The sequence below is a fragment of the Erpetoichthys calabaricus genome, chromosome 5 (genome assembly GCF_900747795.2).
Source record: "Erpetoichthys calabaricus chromosome 5, fErpCal1.3, whole genome shotgun sequence".
NCBI classification, from domain to species: Eukaryota; Metazoa; Chordata; class Cladistia; order Polypteriformes; family Polypteridae; genus Erpetoichthys; species Erpetoichthys calabaricus.
In genome coordinates this window covers 237,997,917-238,005,957 of record NC_041398.2, presented here as the reverse complement: position 1 = coordinate 238,005,957, position 8,041 = coordinate 237,997,917, and positions in this window count along the sequence as shown.

The following is an 8,041-nucleotide window of genomic DNA, read 5'->3' as shown; positions in this document are numbered from 1 at the left end:
AGTGTGATGGTCTGGGGTTGTTTTGCTGCTTCAGGACCTGGAAGGCTTGCTGTGAAAGATGGAACCATGAATTCTACTGTCTACCAAAAAATCCTGAAGGAGAATGTCCGGCCATCTGTTCGTCAACTCAAGCTGAAGCGATCTTGGGTGCTGCAACAGGACAATGACCCAAAACACACCATCAAATCCACCTCTGAATGGCTGAAGAAAAACAAAATGAAGACTTTGGAGTGGCCTAGTCAAAGTCCTGACCTGAATCCAATTGAGATGCTATGGCATGACCTTCAAAAGGCGGTTCATGCTAGAAAACCCTCAAATAAAGCTGAATTACAACAATTTTGCAAAGATGAGTGGGCCAAAATTCCTCCAGAGCGCTGTAATAGACTCATTGCAAGTTATCGCAAACACTTGATTGCAGTTATTGCTGCTAAGGGTGGCCCAACCAGTTATTAGGTTCAGGGGGCAATTACTTTTTCACACAGGGCCATGTAGGTTTGGATTTTTTTTTCTCCCTAAATAATAAAAACCACCATTTACAAACTGCATTTTGTGTTTACTTGTGTTATATTTGACTAATGGTTAAATGTGTTTGATGATCAGAAACATTTTGTGTGACAAACATGCAAAAGAATAAGAAATCAGGAAGGGGGCAAATAGTTTTTCACACCACTGTATCTGGTGTATCGACATTTTTGCGCGTTTAACGGCTGAAATCCAACGTGGTTTGTGCCCTTCAGAATGAAAACAGTTTGCATTTACCTTTTTAATAAAAGGTGAGCTTTTAAGCCTGAGAAATCACCCCGTAAATGCACACACTTAATTGCACATGTGTTAATATGTATGCTTACACAGTATTAAAAGACACTCAACAATTAACGTCATTTACCTTCGTTCCCGCGTTTGAGTTGTGCTGTAAATTCTTACTGTGAAATATAATTGACAAATAATTTGGTGAATGAACTTGTGAAGAAGATGGAGCTGGAGTATTACGTTACTTCATTAACGAAAATGCCGTGATGTGCGGAAGGGCGGGGGGAGTGTGGGGGTTGACGGAGAATGTTTTCTTCAGCGCTCTTTGGGGCTCTTCCTTGTTTTCAGTTCACGTGATTACGTAGGAGGCGTGATGACGCGATACGTGACTCCGCCTCCTCCATTACAGTATATGGACAAAAAAGAGGTTCCAGTTATGACCATTACGCGTAGAATTTCGAAATGAAACCTGCCTAACTTTTGTAAGTAAGCTGTAAGGAATGAGCCTGCCAAATTTCAGCCTTTCACCTACACGGGAAGTTGGAGAATTAGTGATGAGTGAGTGAGTGAGGGCTTTGCCTTTTATTAGTATAGATGACACGAAGTTTATGCACAGATTCCATATTTGTAGTGTTGGCCCTTCTTTCTTTTTCAAGACCTCTGCAATTCACTTTGGAAGGCTGGCAATCAACTTCTGGGCCAAATCCTGACTGATGGCAGCCCATTCTTGATAATCAATTGGAGTTTGTCAGAATTGGTGGGTTTTTTGTTAGTCCACCTCCTCTTGAGGATTGACCACAAGTTCTTAATGGGATTCCTGGCTATGGACCTCAAATTTCGATGTTTTGTTCCCCGAGCCACTCAGTTCTCACTTTTGCCTTATGGCCTGGTGCTCCATCACGTTGGCAAAGACATTGCTGGTCACCAACTTGTTGTTGGATGGTTGGGAGAAGTTGCTTTCGGAGGATGTTTTAGTCCCATTCTTTATTCATAGCCAAAATTGTGAGTGAGCCCTGCACTGCCTTGGCTGACAAGAATGGTCTCAGGATGCTTTACTATTGGCCTGACACAGGACTGATGGTAGCGCTGCTCACCTTATCTTTTTTCTGGATGCTTCCAAACAATCGGAAAGGGGATTCATCAGAGAAAATGACTTGACCCCAGCAGTCCAATCCCAGTCCCTTTGGCAGAATATCAATCTGTCCCTGATGTTTATCTTGGCTTCTTTGCTGCTGTTTTGTCTTGGTAGAGTAATATATTGCTTTCCTTTCCCCTATTGTGTTATTAATAAGTAGCCTTTGTCAGAATGCCTCAAATCTCACAGACTTACCACTGTTAATAAGGTATTACAGTATTTAGCTTCTCCCCACCTTCCCTTCTCCATTTATAACCTCAGGCAATTAGGTGTAGTAAAAGACAAGCAGGAGTTAAGCTACAATTTAAACAATGTATTATTGGTAATATTCATAAATAATAACAATATGCAAAGTACATTTGAATATTGGCAACCATACAACCTGATTAAATGGCGATGTGTAGTTTCAGGCGGCACTCAGACTTGTAGTTATTTAAAATGTCTCTAGTTATGGCATCATTGGTGCTCAGCTTTCTTCTTTGTTATATCAAAAAAAGAAGAAAAATCTCGGGTTGCAAATGTTTGCGAACTGCTTAATAACTTAATAATAATAGAAATGGAATGTAAATTGTGTATAAAACTGCCCTACGAACCCGCCCCGAATCCTCAAACACACCGGTCCCTGGAAAAATTTGCTTCTAGTAAAGTGGTCTTTGCTGTCAAAAAGGTTGGGGACCACTGGTTTAGAGGGTTTAAGAGCAGGATGAGGAGACCCTGGAGAGGTAGAGATATGCTCTAGAGAGGAGAGGAATGAAGATCAGTAGGAACAAGACAGAATACATGTGTGTGAATGAGAGGGAGGTCAGTGGAATGGTGAGGATGATGCAGGGAGTAGAGCTGGCGAAGCTGGATGAGTTTAAATACTTGGGATCAACAGTACAGAGTAACAGGGATTGTGGAAGAGAGGTGAAGAAGAGAGTGCGGGCATGGTGGAATGGGTGGAGAAGAGTGTCAGGAGTTATTTTTTGACAGACGGATATCAGGAAGAGTGAAAGGGAAGGTCTACAGGATGGTGGTGAGACCAGCTATGTTATATGGGTTGGAGATGGTGGCACAGGAGACAGAGCTGGAGGTGGCAGAGTTAAAGATGCTAAGATTTGCATTGGAGTGACAAGGACGGACAGGATTAGAACTGAGGACATTAGAGGGTCAGCTCAAGTTGGACGGTTGGGAGACAAAGTCAGAGAGGCGAGATTGCACTGGTTTGGACATGTGCAGAGGAGAGATGCTGGGTATATTGGGAGAAGGATGTTAAGGACAGAGCTGCCAATGAAGAGGAAAAGAGGAAGGCCTAAGAGAAAGGTTTATGGATGTGGTGAGAGAGGACATGCAGGTGATGGGTGTAACAGAACAAGATGACAAGGACAGGAAGATATGGAAGAAGATGATCCGCTGTGGCGACCCCTAACGGGAGCAGCTGAAAGAAGAAGAAGAAGAAGAAGAAGAGGGTTTAAGTCAGTCCAGCGCCATATGACAGACAAACAAGTTGAGTTATCCACAGATTTGGCATTCGTGGTTTTGACCAACTGATGTTCGAAATTATTAAAAAAAAAAAAAAATCTAGAATGTTTTTGAAAAAAGAACATTTGGCATTCCCATAGGCGGTGCTGTCCACACGAGAAACAGCATGGCCAGGCAGACCCTGCTGAGTCACGGCGGACCCAAGCCCAGCCAGCCCTCCGTCCCCCTGCATCAGCCCTTGGGTTCAAATTGTGTGCGCAGTCGTCTTTATGATTACATGTGAGGTTTTTGCACATCCACAGAGGGTCCTTAAACCATATACCCTTGGATAAGGCAGGAAAACCTGTACTTATGTGATCAATTATTTTGTGTTTTTATTTATTAATTTAGATCAGTTTGCTGAGGTCTCTTTTCACTCTGACATTAAACAGCCCTTCACTGTTATTGCTGTCATGGATAGACCGGCGTCCCAGCCAACATAGATTCCCTTCCCTTATCTGGTAGGGGCGCCAACATAACAAATAATATAGAAGGTAGGCACAACAGGACTGGCATCCCGGCAGCAGTGGTGGGAGTTGGGCTGTCAATATACAGGAAGGACAAAATGGTTGCAGCTCCGTGACTGGGATGTGTGATGGTCCCATTCCCTGTTCTTAGGCCGCATATATGGGAGAGTGGGGGATTGCCTCCCATACACTGGGTGGCAGCATCTCTAATGGAGAACCCTGCTGTCGATTCCCACAGGGCAGCATGGGAGTTGTGCCCTCCCCCCTCCCCCCCCATTAAGACAGCCCTGTTGGATTCCATGGGGGCCACCAGGAGGAGCTGTTAGAAAGCGTAGGGCTTGGATTCTACCTGACCAAGAAGTGCTTCCTGGCGACGAGGCTTACTGCTGTATTGGGTTTAAAAAGAAGCCCTCCACTTCACCCGTTGAGTCGGAGTCACTCGCCAACGAGGGGTGGAGGAGAGAATGTGAGAGAAGAGAAAAGAAGAGATGCCTGTTCAAGGAGCTCTCTTCAATAAAGAATACAATGCAACCTTGGTTCATCGGAACACGTACAAATCGGTTTATGACCAAAATGTTCGCCAAACTTTTGTTTCTGTTCACGACCACACACACGGTATACGAACAAGCCGGTTTCCCTTTCGGTTTGTGCGCGCCGATGATTTCCGCACGTGTTCAGTCTCTCCCTGTGCATTCCTTGTGCAGCGAGCGAGAGAGAGACACACGCGAATGCGAGAGAGAGAGAGAGACACACGCGAATGCGAGAGAGAGAGAGAGACACACGCGAATGCGAGCGAGAGACACACGCGAATGCGAGAGAGAGACACACGCGCGCGCGAGAGAGAGACACACACGAATGCGAGAGAGACACAAACACACGCATGCGAGCATGCGCGAGAGAGAGACAGCGAGCGAGAGAGAGACACACGCGAATGCGAGAGAGACACAAACACATGCACGCGAGCATGCGCGAGAGAGAGACAGCGAGCGAGAGAGAAACACACGCGAATGCGAGAGAGAGAGAGAGAGACACACGCGAATGCGAGAGAGAGAGAGAGAGAGAGACACACGCGAATGCGAGACAGACACAAACACACGCACGCGAGAGAGAGACACACGCGAATGCGAGAGAGAGACACACGCGAATGCGAGAGAGAGAGAGAGAGAGACACACGCGAATGCGAGAGAGAGAGAGAGAGAGAGAGACACACGCGAATGCGAGAGAGACACAAACACACGCACGCGAGAGAGAAACACACGCGAATGCGAGAGAGAGAGAGAGAGAGAGAGAGACACACGCGAATGCGAGAGAGAGACACACGCGCGCACGAGAGAGAGACACACGCGAATGCGAGAGAGAGAGAGAGAGAGAGACACACGCGAATGCGAGAGAGAGACACACGCGAATGCGAGAGAGAGAGAGAGAGAGAGAGACACACGCGAATGCGAGAGAGACACAAACACATGCACGCGAGCATGCGCGAGAGAGAGACAGCGAGCGAGAGAGAAACACACGCGAATGCGAGAGAGAGAGAGAGAGAGACACACGCGAATGCGAGAGAGAGAGAGAGAGAGAGAGAGAGAGACACACGCGAATGCGAGACAGACACAAACACATGCACGCGAGAGAGAGACACACGCGAATGCGAGAGAGAGACACACGCGAATGCGAGAGAGAGAGAGAGACACACGCGAATGCGAGAGAGAGAGAGAGAGAGACACACGCGAATGCGAGAGAGAGAGAGAGAGAGACACACGCGAATGCGAGAGAGACACAAACACACGCACGCGAGAGAGAGACACACGTGAATGCGAGAGAGAGAGAGAGAGACACACGCGAATGCGAGAGAGACACAAACACACGCACGCGAGAGAGAGAGAGAGAGACACACGCGAATGCGAGAGAGAGAGAGAGAGAGAGACACACGCGAATGCGAGAGAGACACAAACACACGCACGCGAGAGAGAGAGACACACGCGAATGCGAGAGAGAGAGAGAGAGACACACGCGAATGCGAGAGAGAGACACACGCGAATGCGAGAGAGAGACACACGCGCGCACGAGAGAGAGACACACGCGAATGCGAGAGAGACACAAACACACGCACGCGAGAGAGAGAGAGAGAGACACACGCGAATGCGAGAGAGAGAGAGAGAGAGAGACACACGCGAATGCGAGAGAGACACAAACACACGCACGCGAGAGAGAGACACACGCGAATGCGAGAGAGAGATAGAGAGACACACGCGAATGCGAGAGAGAGACACACGCGAATGCGAGAGAGAGACACACGCGCGCACGAGTGAGAGACACACGCGAATGCGAGAGAGACACAAACACACGCACGCGAGCACGCGCGAGAGAGAGACAGCGAGCGAGAGAGAGGGCTGGCCGCATAAGGGCTTGTTTTTAAAGAGACTGATTCAAGCATTGTTTTAACCTCGTTGTATTTAATGAAGACTCTTTTCTATTGGATTTTAACCTCCACTTCACTTGTGTTTACAGTGATCGGTTCGTAGCGTGCATTGTTGCAATGTTACTTTTCTTGGTGGTTTATTAAATTACGGATTTTTCAAATGTTCATTTTTTTCCCAGTGCTTAAAACTCATTAAAAAAAAAGTGTTTTTAGCGAGCGGTTGGTAGTGCTATAGCGCGAACTATTGCAGTGTTAGTTTTCTCTGTTGTTCAAGGTTTTCTCAGTGTTATTCAATGTTTTTATATTTAGTTTACTATTAAGATGTACATTCTATGGTATAATTAATTATATTTGTGCTTAAAAATCTTTAAAAAAATATATTTACATACAGTTCGTATGGTCCGGAACGGATTAATTGTATTTACATACAATCCTATGGGGGAAATTACTTCAGTTCACGACCAAATCGGGTGACGACCAGAGTTTTGGAGCGAATTATAGTCGTGAACCGAGGTTCCGCTGTACTTGCTGTGAACCCCCTAGTGGTCACATTGTATAACAATTAAATATGACATCTTCCAAGGGGGTGAATACGTTTTATACACACTGTCTATACCCAAAACCACGGGCTCTCAGTTAAGTCATGAGAGAGGGCAGTTTGACTTCAAAGAGTAGATTTTAAATCGGGGAACCTGTCAGCGCACAGAAATAACATCCAAACCTCAATGAGAACTTTGACACAGCCTTGGCTTCAATAGCTTAGGGCTTGGAGAGCTTTTTGAACTAAGAGGGGATAAGGTGGAAAAAAAAGTGTAAGTCCTATCCCTCATTGCAAAATGAAGCAATTAGGTTTGAAAGAGCTCCCTTCGTCACTTCCCGGCAATTCGGCCGTGCTTTCTGCCAAACACGGAGACCTCGTATGGTTGGGGCCTACTGACATCTGTGCAACAGAAAACATGGAACAACCAGCCTGTGGTGTTCACCAGTCCGAGTCATTCATACATCCACCCAGATTCTGGGTCTACTAAACCCGAATTTTAGAGTCCTTAGGAGCCTCTCTCAGTAGCATTGGAGGCAAGGCAGGATTGATTCCTGGATTAAGTGTAAGTTCCTCTCAGGGTGTACCTGATCACATTGACTTCTTCTCGACAAGTGATGAGCGAAACAGGGATGTTTAATTTGCAGACAGACAGCAGAAGTCATTTCACAACTGCAAAATGCAAAACTCACTGAATGCAGGGTCTTGGTGAGGGGGTTGAAGTTTTTTGGGGTAGGAAACAAAGAACGTTGCTCCTTAATGACTCGTCCGTACGTCCATGTTATTTTTTTTCTCCATAGCTTTTGTAGGAGAATGAGGGGGTTTCTGTTTCTGCCCACCCAGGAATGTCAAATGAATGTAGGAAAACGTGAGGCATTTCTGTTTCCACTCACCTGGGGATGCCAAATTCATGTAGAAAAATGTGAGACATTTTGTGAGCCTCTGCGGAGGAATCAGCTCGACTCTGAGTTATACCTCTGTGATCAGATGAAGTACAGGAATGCAAGTGGGAGATGCAGCTGGATCTCTGCATTCCTGTTAAATCTGCTGTCTTAACGGGCCTTGTGTGCTACTACAAGCCTAACAGAATGGGCAATGCCCACTTTGTCCTACACAGCTGCATACTGGCAAAGGCTCAACAAAGGCTCTCCTCCCTGAGGAGGCTAAAGAGCTTTGGGGTGGGGGAATCAAAACAAGAATGAACTTTTACTGCTGCACTATTGACCAGATGCATC